Below are 9722 nucleotides of genomic sequence, written 5' to 3'. Positions count from 1 at the left end.
GTCTTCATTACACCGGATTTCAGGGTGAGCTAATGCTTCTAGCTTGGACTGGATCTTCTTCCTCATGTCTTGATGCCTTGAAGTTCCGGCATGGACTAGCTTTTGTTTATTTTAGCTTCTTAGAATACTCTTAGTTTAGTAATTTGATCATAGATGTTCTTGTGGTGATGACTTCCAGATTTTGGGGAATAATAGATGTTGAATTTTAGAAGTTATTGAATTGGTTTTTAATAATGTGTTAAGTCTTCCGCATTACTTTCTGTTGATATTAAATTGAAATGTTAGGGTTTAGATTGGTTGGTTCGCTCACATAGGAGTGTAAGTGTGGGTGCCAGTCGCGGCTCGGTTTTCGGTCGTGACACTAATCAAACATCTCTCATTGATTTGTCTATATTGATATATTTACAACGACTTTGTGCCTCCAATTTAATTTTTATGTTTTTGCTAAGCAGTTGCAATGACTATGTAATAGATGGAGATGATCATGCGTTAATCAAATTTGGTCGAAATCACAGCTTAAGAAATTTAGTAATTCCTAAAGGACTACAAAAGTAATGTCGTTACATGTGTTTCTATTGAACTTATCACGAATCATATTGACTTCTATATTATCTAATGAATTTCTTATTTTATCGATTGTGTCCAAATCAGCGAGTAATCTTCAAATTTCAAGAAGATCACACACAACTTTTTCAAAGGAGGAGCCTGCACTGAGTAATTTGAGTGAATCACATATGTTGTACAAATTCAGCTAAGTATTGAGTATTTCTTTTCTCTTTTGGCTGAGAGTAGTAGTAATGCTTCACTCTGCTCAACTTCTCCCTCATTCACTTTTCTTGGATTTCTTTTATTTTTCAGTTTTTCAAACATAAATTATTTATTGATGGATCATTGATTCTTTGTGTTTCACCTAGCCTTTTTGTTCTTAAAGGTAAGGAGGAAGTCATAGTTATGCTTCACTGTATTAGCCTATAGTAGTTGTTTGAGAAGACAAAACATAAGTAATGAATTGGTGGTGACTGAATTGATTAACATGGAGGGAAAAAAATAATACTTGTACTGTATAGTTTTTCAATATTTTTTGTTATCTCTACCAACATCTCACTGATGATCCCGTTGTATCCACTAACCTATTGTTCCGACGTAGTGCGTGCATTATTTCAGTTTTGAGTAATAAAATTATGCATCATTGAGTTGTAATTATTTAGCTAGCCATCTATGTTAATTTTCAATCCAATGAAAATATCCAGAAAGTTTTGGTACTTGATGTTACTAACTAATCTATTAAAAAGCGTCAAATTCTTTAGTTATTTTCTATTAACTAAAAGTTGTTATATGGTGTAACATACCAAATATGTTTTCTGCAACTTCATTAGTCACAAGATTACTTTTTGTTGAAATTAACCGCTTCAATTTTGCTAAATCTAAACAGGAAAAGGTATTTTACAAATATTATCTTGCTTGGATGATGGGGCGATACAAGCTGATAGAGTTTTGTTTTTTCAATCCCATTATTTGAATGATCAAAGATTATCCAAAACACACATCCAACAGGACCGTCTCTGGAAGGAACAGAATGTTATTTATATGGTTAAACAAGTCTTGACAGAGTAGATATGTATTGTATTAGGTGACTTATTTGACCTGTTGTATATTTGAGTACAAACTTATCAGCAACAACAAAGAAATGTTTAAAGAATCTTTTCAGTTGTTTCTTTTTAGCATTAGACAAATAAAAGTTTGATAGCTATAAAAACTAATATCTTTTCTCTTATTTTTGTGCACATAGAGTTGTATAAATAGGAGTATTGGTACAGATGAATGTATACATAAAATTTCTCCATAATTTCTTGTCTTCTGCATTTCTATTGTGGTAATAGAGCATCTAATATCGTTGAAGATAAGACATCATATATTTATTTATAAGAAAAAATACTTGAAATGAATCAACCAAAGAAGTGTTCTATTTATACTTTTAAGTTGTAATAAAATGTCTTAATTTTTTTTATATGATGTTTTGTCATTAGTTCATGTTGGCACAGGTTCTTTTCACTTTACTTCTTCCGTTTGAAAAAGAATGACCCTATTTTCTTTTTATTATGTTTCAAAAAGAATAATAACTTTCCTTTTTTTGCAACACTTTGACTTAAACTTTCCACGTGGCATGTATAAGACCGCAAGATTAAAGGGCATTTTGGTACATTTGACATAACATTAATTTAGAACCAAAAGATTAAAATATCTTCTTTATTTTCTTAAACTATGTTCCAAGTTAAACTAGGTCATCCTTTTTAAAACAAATGATATAATTTTTTTAATATATTAGAAAGGACAGTAATGGAACGAACACAACACTAAAAGATAATGGCTTATAAATTGGAGGTGGTTCAAATCATTTATCGTTGTTGAAACATGTGAATTATGTATTTATGCTGAACATGATCATGCGGAACATCGTTGCAGAGAATATAAAGTTGGAGTCTTAAGAGTCTTCTTGATAATTACGAGGCATATGATAGATTTTAAATTGTTGAAAAGGTTGAATGGGATGTGTTAGTTCATAGGCTTAGTTCATTAGTTAAAAAAATTGTTCACCTTCTAGACATAAGTTATTCACAATTATTTGTGTTAAACACTTGACGTTTCTTTGAGTCTCAAGTGTTCAACTTTGTGTTTTTTTTGTAACTTTTACTTTAGGTTACAATAAAAGGTTTGTTAAATATGTAATTATATATTTTGGTGTTGAAAGTCTAGGAGGTTCACAAGAGACTTAAGTTATTTCATTCACAAAAGTTCTTGATCACTGAACTAGAAGAGACATTCATTTTTAAAGATATATTTACTTTCTCAACTTATAGTAAGGATACTTAAAATACCTCTAATTTGTATATGTTGCTACAATTCAGTTAATAGAAAAACTTTTTATTACAAAATTTATCCAAGTTGAATAAAATTATACAATCAAATTAGTCATGTTGGGCCCGTGCGATGCACGGGATTTTACTTCTAGTATATATATAAGATACACACATAGGAGATCAAAACAAATAAACAATAACCATAGACATAATCACACGTATAGAAGAGGGAAGAACGAAAACTAATCTGGGTGCTTCCTTTTATTCATTGCAACACATAACAAAATTTGATGTTATAATGCAAGATAAATTTTAAACTAATTGAGGAACAACTAACAAATTAAAGCAGAAATATTTATCAGCAATGAAGATAAACACAATCAATTTACTACAATCCAACTGTGATATAACACCAACAAAGCAGTAAGCCTCCAAATCATTTTCAAACACAACACAAGGAATTATACGAATTTCATATGCTTTACAAGGGTTTAGAAATCCACTTGTCTTAAGCAATCGAATAATAACTCTCAGACTTGAGCCTTTCCTTTTCGTTGAGCTCCCAAATAGATGCAATCTATTCAAGTATATATATTCAAAATAAAGTTTTTGAACTAGCAACACCCACATTATTATGTGTTTAGCCTTGACCTAAAAATTCACTCAAATTTATAATCAAGTTCGTAAATCTTGATGGAAATAAATATTTTAACTATCATTTTTTCCAAGTTTCAAATCTAGGGTTGAATTCCAATTATTTCCTTTCCACAATTATAATTCAAATGATTTTCCCTTAGTCCCATACGTATAATATCTAGTTACATATACCAACCTATAAAAACTTGAATTATAATATGATAATCAAAATATAAAATTTACACCACTCACTTGTAATAGTACTAACGTAAAACTGATCTGTTTTTTTCCTTGTCTTACGTAGTATTGTTCTTTGTTCATTCCTTCTATTTCAACTTTTTGAATAACCTATATATTGGTATTAATAGTTTTAGAGTATTAAGATAGTTATTAGTAATAACTTATAACAACCAAAAGAACTACAAGCCGTCACTTTATTAATGCCAAACATAAATTAAAAAAATAAAAATAAAAATAAATAAACAAATAAATATATATATATATATATATATATATATATATATATGTGTGTGTGTGTGTGTGTGTGTCTAATCCCCAAACTTATAAAAACAAATCTTTCTCTTCCTCCATGTTAAAATATTATTTTCACACATATTTATCATGTGTAGAAATTAATGAAAAATATGTTTGCACTTGATACCGTACCTGAAGCAGTTCGAGACATGCGATGCCAAAACCTTCCGCCTCTTCTTTTTGTTTCTTTTTCTTATTTAGTTATGACCCATATATTAAACCTCAAATAATTTAATTCACTTTAACCTATTGGTAAAGTGGTATAGAATATTATTAAATGATCACTTTAGTCAATTAAGTATCGATTAATTAACGTATGTTAAAAAATATTAAAATTTCTTAAAATGACCTTTCGGGTCATTATAGTTAGTACCTTTACAAAGAATTTGAAAACGAGTTAGGATATTTATTTCTTGATCATTCGACTAATACATTGGTAATTTTTTGGCATTTTAGTAAACAAAAAATTATGTTAGTAATTTATCAATAAATTTTAAATATTTATTTGTGTTTTCATCTGGTGTACAGGATCCACGTTAGAACCTTACAAAATCCGAANTGGGGGGGGGGGGGTAAACTCTCCCTAACAAAGGTGACACGATACCCAAAGGGAATCGAACCCCAGACATCTTGGTTAAGGATTAAGGAGTACTAACTACTTCACCACTACAATTGTAGATAATAAATTTTAAATACGTTAGTATGATTATTTATATTTTAGGAAAATTCATATGTACCCCCTCAACCAATGCAATAAATCTCAGAGACGCTCTTATAATATACTAAGGTCCTATTACCGCCCTCAACTTATCTTATAAATAATTCTCTACCCCTTTTCAGCCTACGTGGCACTAGTTGTAAAAAAATGTAAAAACAGGCTGAGCCCACAAAATAGTGGCATGTAAGAAGAACAGGAGTAGAAAATTATTTATAAATAAGTTTAGGGGGGGGGTTATAGGACCTTAGTATAGTATAAGTGTGTCTCTGGATTTCAGGCATAAGTTGAATAGGTACTTGTGCATTATCCCTTTATTTTTATAATAAATTTACTCATTGATTTCTAGATTGTTGGTAATATATCATTCAAGTTCAAGGTTATGTTATTAATTGTAACACCCCGTAGTCCACATAGACAAAAAGAATAGCTTTACAGATTAAAAACTTGCAGGTGCAACCAACGATGGTATCGACGGACTGTAGGTCACGACGGTCCATCCTGCACAACCGTTGATGAGATCAGAAACTCCCAAAATTTTCAGCCCAGAAAAATGGTATAAGTCATGGACGACGGACGTACTTATGGTCCGTCCTGCACAACCGTAGATGGGATCAAAAACTCCCAAAATTTCAGCCCATAAAATTGATTAAGTCATGGACTACGAACGGAGATACGTTCGTATGTCAGATGATGATCCGTAGTCCGTGACCGTCGATCGAGACCCAAATTCACCCACTCTCTGACAAGAGCTACGAATGACCATCATGGTCCGTAGGTGGACGTACAGACCGTAGGTGGGAAATTTGCAGAAAGTTAAGGAGATATGCAGTTGTTCAACTTCAAATCGTCATAACCCCTAAAAAATAAATTAGGTGTTCCATGACCTACCCATAGATAAATAATTAAATTATCTTTCCATAGTCACCGAGCTTGCTAAAATCAGACCTCCCAGTAAAAATTTATGCCCATTTTAGTAGAGGTCTGTCGAACAGGCCTAATCGACGGACCCAACGACGGGGCGTCTGTCAGACGACAAACCGTCAGTCCTGGCCGTTGTTTGGTCCGACAGCAACTTACCTAGGTGTCTTTTGGTCTTTTCCCACTTTATTTAAACCTTATGTTTCGTTTTGACCCTAAATAATCAGATTTTAGTCAGTTTAATCCTAGAAACATTATTAAAACATATCTAAGTCAAATCATTAAATCAAAACATAGAAAATTAGAAGCAAAAGATGAGAAAAATCTCAAGAACCCTAGTTCAAGAACGCCACAAGCTCTAGCAGTTCCAGCCTCAAAACTTAAGTATTTTTTCGTGGATTTCATCACCAGGTATGTGGGATTTCACTAGTGGGTTCCTTTCACCCATTGGGTCCCTAGTTTTCAGTCAGATTCTTGATTCTCATATTATGCTTAGACCTAGGGTTTCTAGAACTTTGATAGAATTTCATGAATTTATGAAATATATGTTTCAAATCATATTATCATGTTATTACTTAGATTATCACATGAATTTTAGAACCCCAGCATTGTATTACTTTAGTCCTTGAATTACATATGGTAGGTTAGATTTTTCAGTTATTCAGTTGTACATGACTAAGTTTTAATGCATCATATTAGATTAAATATTACATTCTCAGTTTGCATGTTCAGTTTCGAGCTATCCATTATTTACAGAAATTCAGACATAATTAGTAAATTTACAAAATTCATGGGAGTAGCATAATACAGAGTTGGACTAGGGTTCAACGTACCCAATTGGTCCCAGAAATACTAGTCAAGAAGGTTGTAAGTCCCCTCTATGGGCAATCAGTTTAGTGATCATGACATCATGTCTTTATAACTTTTACAGGGTATATTGAGTCCTCTCGATGGAGAGTATATATTGGACTCCATATTTAGCTCATGTGGTTTTATTATCGGTTATTAGTATCTCCCACAGATCAGTCAGACACTCTACATTGACCATTTATCAGTATATTCAGTATTAAGCTTAAGCATGTTGTAAATTGTTCATTGTATCCAGTTAGCTCAGAATTCAGTTTATCATGTCAGATTATTATACTAGCTATTATGCTTGTTCAGTCACTTTTTATTTATGTTTTACTCTATCCTACATGATCGGTTTCTTTCAAGTACTGACGTATACATGCGCTACATCTTCTCGTGATGTAGGTTCAGGTTCTCAGCATCCAGATTACACATAGATCGATTTTCGATCTCTAGTTCAGCATATTCAGTGGTGAGTCCTCATTCTCCTAACACAAAATAATGAGTGTCATTTAGTTTCAGATTTTGCTAGATTTAGCTGGGGCTTGTCCCAGTATTTCTAATCCAGATTAGAGGCTTATTTCAGACATAGTTAGATTCAACTTAGTATTGAGTTAATATTTCCTTTGTATTAAACTCATTGTTTTCAAATATCTTAGTTATAGAATATGGGTATTCCCCATCTTTTCAGATTAATTATAGTTTAGCTTCCGCATCAGTTTATTATCTTTAGAATGCTCATGATCATGCCAGCAGGGTTAGCTTGGGATCACTTGTGGTCCTAGGTACCGTGTTCGCGTCTCGGGGGTAGCTCGGGACGTGACATTAATTAATTTAAAATATGTTCAAAATATTATTAATAGAATAATTGTTAAATAGTAAAATATTTAATAATTTATTGCATTTAAAAATATAAGAGTACGAATTCAATTCGAAAAATAATTAATATCAATTTTATGAATCATATTTTAAAGAATCAATCTAAAATATATGATAAGAAGTTAAGTTAATCTCAATATGATACATATCATTGTATTAGAATTTTTAATTTGAGGACGTTTACCAAAAATATGACCAAATCTAAATATTGTACAAAAGTTCGAAGTTAAAACAACAAAACTGCACAAATTGAATGCAGAAGCCTCACAAACTGAAACGATCATCCAACTATATATAAAAATGACTTTCGGAAGCTAATTGTGCTAACGAAATTCTCATCAGAGCACGTTTAGAAAAATGTCAATCAATGCTAAATTTAGGCCAAAAGTTAAAACCTCTAAAGATACAATTGAATATGAAAAGCTCAAAACATTAACCAACCATCATATAAGACGAAAAATGACCTTCCAAAGCTAATGCGCTAATGAAATTAAAATTTGAGCATGTTTCTAAAAAAATGATCCAAATCAAATTTTAGCCAAAAGTTAAAAGTTGAAACGCTTAACGACACAAAGTGAAAATAAAAGTCTCAAACCCCGAACCAACAACCCTATGAGACCAGACAAAATTTATATGGCTAACCGTGGTACAAAAATTTTAATTTGAGCACGATTACCTAAAATATTGACTTAAGTGATATTTTGGCCAAAACATAAACTTAAAATGGAAGCATCAAATCCTGAACACTCTATCTTATTACATCAAAAATGACCTTCTGCATCTAACGAAACTGACGAAATTCTCGTCTGAGCACATTTATCAAATATATTGGCCATAATTTATAAGTTAAACACATAACGGCACACAGTAAGAAAGCCTCAAAATTCAAACCAACCATCCAACTAGATAAAAAATGATCTTTGGAGTTAATTTTGCTAACAGAATTCTCATCTGAGCATGCTAACAGAAATATTGATTAAAGTCAAAATTGTGTCCAAAATATAAGATTTAAAACATCTATCAGCACAAACAAAAAACACAAGCAACAAAACTTGAACAAACCATCCTATTAGATTAAAAAAATGGCCTTTGAAGCTAATGACAATGACAGAGTTCTACTCCGAACACATTTATCATAAATATTGAACAAAGTCAACTTTTTTTAAAAAAATTTAAAAGCTAAGCACCTAATGACATAAGCTTAATATGAAAACCTCAACACCAGAAAATAATTTAGCACAAAATTTAACTTCAGTTGGTAAATTTACAACCTATCCAAATATAATTTAATAATTAACAATTTACCAAAACATTTTATCAGAGTTGGTAATAGTTACTATTCAACTAAACATTCATATGTAATATTTACCAACTGAAAATTAATATGTTGGTAAATTTTACCAATGTTTTAATGATTGGTTGGTATATTACCAACTATTTTAATGATGTTACCAATTTACTAGCTACAATCTTTATTCGTCGGCAATATTTCCAAGTAATTGTATATTGATTTGCAAGTTTACCAACAAATTATATTTTGTTTGTAATTTACCAACACATTTATACTTGATTTGTAAATTTAGCAACACAATATTTCGTTTGTAAATCTTGGGTAGTAATTCATTGGTAGTATATTAATAAATTAAATCAATCATTTTTTTGTTATATTTTTCCAACCGATATATACTTCGTTTGTTATATTACAAACAAAAAGTGTGCGTTTGTAATATTTCAGTTTGTAATACATGCTAGAATATTGCTAAAATTTAGCGCCATTTCATCCCGTCGTATTTACCAACTGAAAATACTTAGTTAGTAACATTTTGGTTAATAATCTATTAAATTTTATTTCTGATTGTAAGTTAGGTAATTTAGTGATCCATTAAGTAGTCCGATGTTTGTTCCTTTACTTGATGGGAATAAGGAACCATTCCAACCTCAAGAAAAGAATAAGGAAATTGTTGGTTCTGAATTATCATATCTTAGTGCATTTTGTGCATTAATGTGTCTTGATATTACTACACTGCACGATATAGCATTTCATGTTAATTTGTTAGCAATGGACATACTTCTTCTCCTACTATGAAACATTGGAAATAGGATCAAATGCATATTGGGATATTTTAAAGGGACAACTGATATGGGCTTATTTCATTCTCACAGTTGTAGTCCCAATCTTGTTGGTTATGCTGATAGAGGATATTTATCGTATCCAAAAAATCTCGATCCCAAATAGGTTATGTGTTTATATATGAGGAACTAACATATCTTCTAGATCTATAAAGAAGCTCATCATAGCCACTTCATCAAATCATGCTGAGACAATAGTT

The sequence above is a fragment of the Solanum pennellii genome, chromosome 1, assembly GCF_001406875.1.
Source record: "Solanum pennellii chromosome 1, SPENNV200".
In the NCBI taxonomy this organism is placed as follows: Eukaryota; Viridiplantae; Streptophyta; class Magnoliopsida; order Solanales; family Solanaceae; genus Solanum; species Solanum pennellii.
The sequence above is the reverse complement of the archived record's forward strand: the minus strand, read 5'-3'. Positions refer to the sequence as shown.